Source organism: Limanda limanda, chromosome 3, assembly GCF_963576545.1.
Source record: "Limanda limanda chromosome 3, fLimLim1.1, whole genome shotgun sequence".
NCBI lineage: Eukaryota > Metazoa > Chordata > Actinopteri > Pleuronectiformes > Pleuronectidae > Limanda > Limanda limanda.
In genome coordinates this window covers 22934473-22941505 of record NC_083638.1, presented here as the reverse complement: position 1 = coordinate 22941505, position 7033 = coordinate 22934473, and positions in this window count along the sequence as shown.

Sequence of the window (7033 nt, the reverse complement as noted above, 5' to 3'; positions counted from 1 at the left end):
ATTTTAGATTTCAAACCAGCAAATGTTGGTGAATTAAACTCATGACCAGAAAGGCAACATATAATAAATGAAATTATGAAAATACAACACAATAAAAATGCACAAGAGAAATCATTAAAGGTTATTTAAAACCTGTAGCTAATAATCTGGGCCATTGTCAGAACATCACACGCAAACTAGGAGCACATTGAACAGACAGAGCTGCGGAGACTTGATTTGAGTGGGTCGATGGAATTTGGAGGTTCAGATAAAATCAAAATTTGAAATTGAGTCTCCACCCTGTGGAGTTGAAGAAAAACAATTTCAAACTCTGAGGAGCCAGTTAAAATTCTGAAGAGGCAGCGTGCAATTTGTTCAAGGAATTTCAATGAAATTTAATCAGTTCAGTTAATAAAATGTGCACTGCTGATTTGAGAAATGATTGCTGAATATTTTTGTGGCTTATCGGCACCAATGCACAAATTGGGAGGAACGACAATTGAAACATGCCTCTGAAAAGGAAAGAGAGGAAATCTGAAAATGTGTGTGCAGCTGTAGAACAATTCTAAAATTAGAGATACTCTTAAATAAATCCTACCGTGAAATGATAATACTGGAAGTGAAAAAGCTGCAACTGATCTTTAAAAGAGAAATAAAGTTATTCGGTCTTTAAAAGGTGGAAAAACAACAAGCACAACAGTGTCATGTTCCACTGGTACTTTGAAAACGTACAACATCATAGCCAACTATTCAGTCAGCTCACTCCACTGTCGCTGCCTGGAGGAAGTCAGAGCATGGACACAGGCCTTCATAGAATTCACCAGTAACTTGTCCCCTATAGCTGCACTAAAACTATCTCTCCCCTCCTCCTGGATCTAAAACCTCAGAGGATTGGATCTTTCTTTTATCTAAAAGTATCTTGTCTCTGTCGCAGCCTTTTCAGATTCCATCACTGCAACAGCATTCTCATTTACACAAACTTAAAACTTCCCCACCTATACCAGTATGTCCAAACTCACCCTTTTTAAAGTAGCCTCAAACCATTAGCTCGATCCAGGGGCGTCGATAGGCCTGTTTTAGGGGGGCTGAAGCCCCCCTAAAATGTTCTTCAGCCCCCCCAAATAATTATTGGGATTTTTTTTTTACATTTTTTTATTTATTTTAACTATTGTTTTACACATGGACAAGTTATTTATAACTCTAACATGCTACATATGTGAGTGCGTTTCTGGTTTGTATGTTTTCTCCCCCTTCAAATTACAATCCAATAGCCTCTCATCATACTTAACAATAAAAGACCGGGCACTAGGACCTTGGGGAGTCTGCATCGCTGCTGCGCTGGCTTTCTCACTCTGCCAAGTAACGTCTCTCATCAAGACAGCAGGATTACAGCCAAGGAGTTTAGCTCATAGTAAATGATGCACAGAGTGAAATTGTAAGTACAGGTAGTTACAGAATATGGCTATCTGTAGTTGTTAACGATTGTTACCTGCTTAAATTTAGGTTTACTTGAGGCAAATGAAAGGGAATATTGTAATGAGCTATGTTAACACTAAGCTAGCTAGCTAGCTATTTTGTTAGAAAAGGTCTCCAGTGAGCAAGAGTGTGAACGAGCAAATTTGAAATGTAAGAAATAACTATCAACAGCTTTCTATTCTTTGCATTAATATCTATCTCTAGTATTTTAAAACAATAATATCAGTGCCTTTAGAATGTTGTTGTTTATAATCAGTTAATGCTAGTGGAAACTAAATGTCATAGTGTCCCTCATAACTCTATTGTACCGGTTTATCATCCAATTCATTGACCAGATGGATATAAGAAGATTCTTTAGCAGAGGTGACAGCTCCGCCCTAGTCAAAACTAGTATATTTGTCTTTCCTTTACAAGCAGGAAAAATATTTCTCTCTATTTGAGAAAAGTTCATATTTGTGTTGTCAAATTTCACAATGACCCTGAAATTCTGTCTCTTCTGTTATCTTATACTGAATGAATGCAAGCAAAGATACACAGAAAAATCACACTCTTTCTGATTGAACCAATCTATGAACTGTCTGAAACAATGGATATCCTCAGCCCCAAATGAGCCCAAAAAAAATTTAATAATTCATCCAATTTCCCCCCAAAGCAGAAGACTTTATCATTTTTAACCAATGCAGCGGAAAATAAATAGATTTTCTCAACTGTTTTATAAACTGATTGGATATTGAAGAACTGATGTATTTAGTTATGTAACACCAGCTGGAGCTCCATGACACACGGTGCGCGTCTCTTTTAAATCAAGACGTATTTTAAAAGTCTTCTGTATTCACAGTCTTAATGTCATACGAGGAGCTTTTCTCTGACTGGTGCTCAGATCTGGTGAATGTAATTTCAACAATGTGCTTTTACACTGGATGAATTTTCCTGCCCTGTGCTGGTGATTGAAGACATTTTAGAGAAGAGGTTTGGTTTATTGTTGCTGTAGACAGACAGGAGCCCATCTGACCAGCAGCATCCCCAGACTCCGCTTCACTCATTTGTCCAGCGGGACACTAAGTGTATTTTTTTCTGTGTTCTGTTATTTTGCACGAGATAGTCAGATGTGTTTTGAAGGTTGAGACTTATGATTCAATTCAAGTCAATTTTATTTGTATAGCGCTCGATCGTAACATACGTCCCCTCAAGGCACTTTACATGGTGAGGGCGAGACCTTTCAATGTACAGAGAAAATCTCAATAGTTCCCACGGTGAGCAGCCTCTCTGTGACTGGTCCTTGTCTAGTGTTTGTCTGTGTGAAACTGCTGCACAGCATCGGTCCAGTTTCTACCAGTGTTATCATTTTTAATGAAACGTTATCTAACAATCAATTTTATTTGTATAGGCACATATTCACCAATCACAATTAACCTTAATCATCTGTAGAAGCTGCAACATGTTCCGGCTTTAAACCTCGACTAGGGTGAGGAAGAAAAAAACAATTTCAATAAGGGGAAAAAAGACTGGATGTTTAGCATTTATGTAAAAAAAGAAAATGTCTGACAGTGTTTGTTACCTCCGCTAAGGAGATTATGTTTTCACACCCGTCCATCTGCATGTTGGTTTGTTTGTGTGTGGATGGATTACCTTCAAACTTGATGGAATTATGCAGTGTGGGTTATGGATGAAGCCACCAAAAGTATTGGTGTGGATCAAAATTAAGGGGAAGACATTGCAAGATGGGGCATTTTAAATTTTGGGTGGATTTAGATGAAACATATGATGCGCTCGTCTGAGTACCGTTCTACATGTTGATCCATTGATTTTGTTTGTATATTACCTTGATTGCAAAGTGCAGTGGTCAGCACTGTCTCACAGGAAGAAAGTTCTTGGTCGTGTTTGGCCCGGGATGCCTGGAGTTCCCATGATCCCCCTCGTGCCAGTGTTTTCTCCCAATACTCCCACTGTCCCACCTCTTGCAGACTTGAGTTTGATTCAATTAAGGTTCTTAATTGTTGTGTATGCCCTCTGATACGCTGATGTACCCCACATCTCCCCCAATGTCAGACAAGATTGGCTCCAGCTCCTCCCATGACCATTAAAAGATAAGCTGTATAGATAATGGATGGATGGATGGAATGGTCTCCTTGCAAGCTATTGAAAGAATGGAAGAAATCTGCTGAATGGCTGCTGTGTTCCCTCCGTGTAGTTGTAAAGAGGATAATTTCCTCCTCAGATGAAATGTAAATATTCATATAGACTATAGAATATTTACTGCGTCAGCCCTGTCTCCTCTGAGTTTTGTGTTCTGCTGTTTAAAAAGGTGATTTGTGTGAAAGCGCTAAAATAATGACAATATATTTTTAGAATCATCTCGTCCCAGCTTTTCTATCTATTTTTTTTTATCATCAACTTTCACAGCTTCTGTAATTTCAATGCAATTTCAGGCTCTGATTGCTTTGTTGCATGAATGCCAATCATTGTTACTGGACAACTTGTTTTCTGTCCTGCTCTTTCTGCATGTAAGGAAAGGTAATTTAATAATGAAAACAAGAGATGAAATAGTTACCAGGGGTCAGTAAACAGATTGCACACACATGCACGCGCACGCACACAAACACACACACACACACACACACACACACACACACACACACACACACACACACACACACACACACACACACACACACACACACACACACACACACACACACACACACACACACACACACACACACACACATCAACAACAACAACAGCAACAACAACAACAACGTGAAGGGCCTGGTGCTTCTGCGTGGCTGTGTTTTATAAGACAACGCTGTGCATCACTGCGGAAAAACCAAATCCAATTATAAATTACTAGAATTTTTTCCTTGAAAATATTCTGTTGTCATGACCGGTGACATTTTGTCTGAACTTACTGAAATAAGTCACAGCACAAGCTTTGTGTTGAAATTCTCTCTCAAATTATTTGATACCTTTATGTTCAAGGCCTAAGAGTACAGTCACATATGTGTGTGTGTGTGTGTGTGTGTGTGAATGTGTTTGTGTGAGATTGTGTGTGTGTGTGTGTGTGTGTGTGTGTGACTGATGGCTGATGAACAGCAGATGAGATTCGTCAGAATTTAAATTCCCAGCTGGCTTTGCTTCCTGTCTGCTCCCTCTCTCCGCTGATACTCGTCCACTGTGGGAAAACAACCTTTCTTTCTAGGACACTTCCTGAGTTCCCCCCCCCTTGCTCCTCTTTGCAGACACCTACTCCATCACCCGATGTTGAAACTTTTGAAATGAAGAGATCTACCTGCTGCTGAAGACCTTAATCGCTGTGTGAATATATCTTTGATAAAAAGTACCAGACTTTATAATTCTTTGTCAGACTCCTGGTTCTCCAGCTTTAACTGAATTTAACAAACACTTCTGTATGAGAAGCCACGTAACAGTGGTCACCTCTGAAGAGTCAGCTGACTATGTGTGTGTGTGTGTGTGTGTGTGTGTGTGTGTGTGTGTGTGTGTGTGTGTGTGTGTGTGTGTGTGTGTCAGCTGACTTTTATAGACGCAGGAGAAATGCAAGATTTTGGTAAATGACAGAACAAAGCTACTGCCTCCCTTCTGAAATAAAGAGTCAGAGGAAAAATCTGAATTTAACACAGAAATCCCAACATTAAGGTGATTTTGTTTTTCTTATCCTTTTCTTGTGTTGGTGTGTGAGCTGATGACGCCTCCTCCCCTTGATAGAAACAGCTCCTGAGTTTCTGTTAGGTTTCAGGTGGACACATTGAGAATTCAGCCTCGGTAACAACATTCCAACAATATAAACTACAGTATATAACAGTACGGAGCATAATGAACTGTAGTCAAGTCAAGTAATTTATTATTTATAAAGCACATTTAAAACAACCAGACTTCACCAAAGTGCTGTACAGCAAATACAAACAAAGTGAATCACAAGAATAAAACACAATAAAATAACATATCATAAAATAAATCATAAAAAGGTAAACGCCTGAGAGAACATGTAGGTTTTCTTCATCCATAACTCTGCATGACACGATCTCTTCTTTCAACCTGTAATTATTTCATATAAACTGAAGCAGATAATTCAACCATGACTCTCAAGCTGTATTTTATTTAGAGACGTTCAATCACAGAGCTTCAAAGTCTGTTCTGGGACAAGTTCAGTTTAAGGATAAAGACATTTTGTGTGTGATATTTGTCGATTTAAATGAAGTTTCAGACATGAATTTAAAATACCAGAGATTTCAATGGGGATTGTGAATTCAGGGAACTGCTGCAGACAAAATAACAGACACACACACACAGAGAGAGAGATATTCAGGCATAAAGTAGCCAATACACACTCCTGCCTTCATGACTAAACTGGGATATATTCACAGCGTCATCTGCTGGAATGAATTGGTAGTGGTGTTTTCCCTCGCACTTTCACCGGGAGCATCTCTTTTATCTCTGTTAGTCACAGGGAAACAAACACTCAGATTTAAACAGTTCAATCTATATTCAGATCTGCTGCTTTCTACGGTTTGTAATTTTTTCTCATTAGTAGTCTTTCGTGTGTGATAAACAGAGAAGACAGTAACAACATACATTTATTGATTTAGAAAACATCTTAATTATAAAAGTCCTGTGTGATCACATCATTAACATGACTCAGTATTAACAGTTATTTTCAGTCCAGAGTAGATGAAGTTCTTCATCTTGTGTGGCAGCTTCTGAGTGAAAAACAGACATTAAAGAAACCTGAATATTTCTGTAGACATATACTCACTCTCTACTGCTCTCCATATTTTTTATATTCAAACTTAGCATTGTCATTAATATTAAATATTAAAATTGTGAAGGATATTTGTGTTTTTTCTGATAAAATGTGCGTTTAGATGCATAAAAACATGACGTATTGTCTAGAGGTTGATTTAATTCAACAAAAATTTGTTAAGGTGACAATGAATTCATGTGTCCTTGTCCCCTGTTGGACAATATGAGGTTGAAGGGAATTATCGATGACTCTGTCACTGGTTAAACGTATACACTGTATCTAGAAATTAAGTCAAAATATCCAGATTGCGAAAACTGCCAATGTGCCCCACGGACGCCATGGGAACGAGATCCAGCCGATACACAAAGTCGACCAATCAAGAGTCAATCATTTTTGGGGAGACATTATGTTGTCCATCTATATACAAAGTCTGTGGTGAACATTATTTATTGAAATAATTTATATAATAATACTTTACATAATTATAAGTGCATCAGTAGTAGAAGTAGATGAAATGTTTGGTTTAGTTGAGTGAAGGTGCAGTACAGTGGGAATGTGAATGTGAATTTTTGAAGTGTAATTAACCATCGGTATGTTCAGTCATAAACGTTTTAACAGGGAATCGTCTGGTGCTGGGGTGTCAAGGACGTTTATTGAAGTAGAACCATGATTTTTTTTTTTTTTTTAAGGTAAGTGGAGGTTAGGTCCTCTAAGTGCATTCCTGAACAGTCTGTAACACAATGTAGATGTACTTTTTCATTTTAACTTGGTGAGGAGGCGGCACAGAAATGCCACTAATGTGTTTCATTCAGCATACCT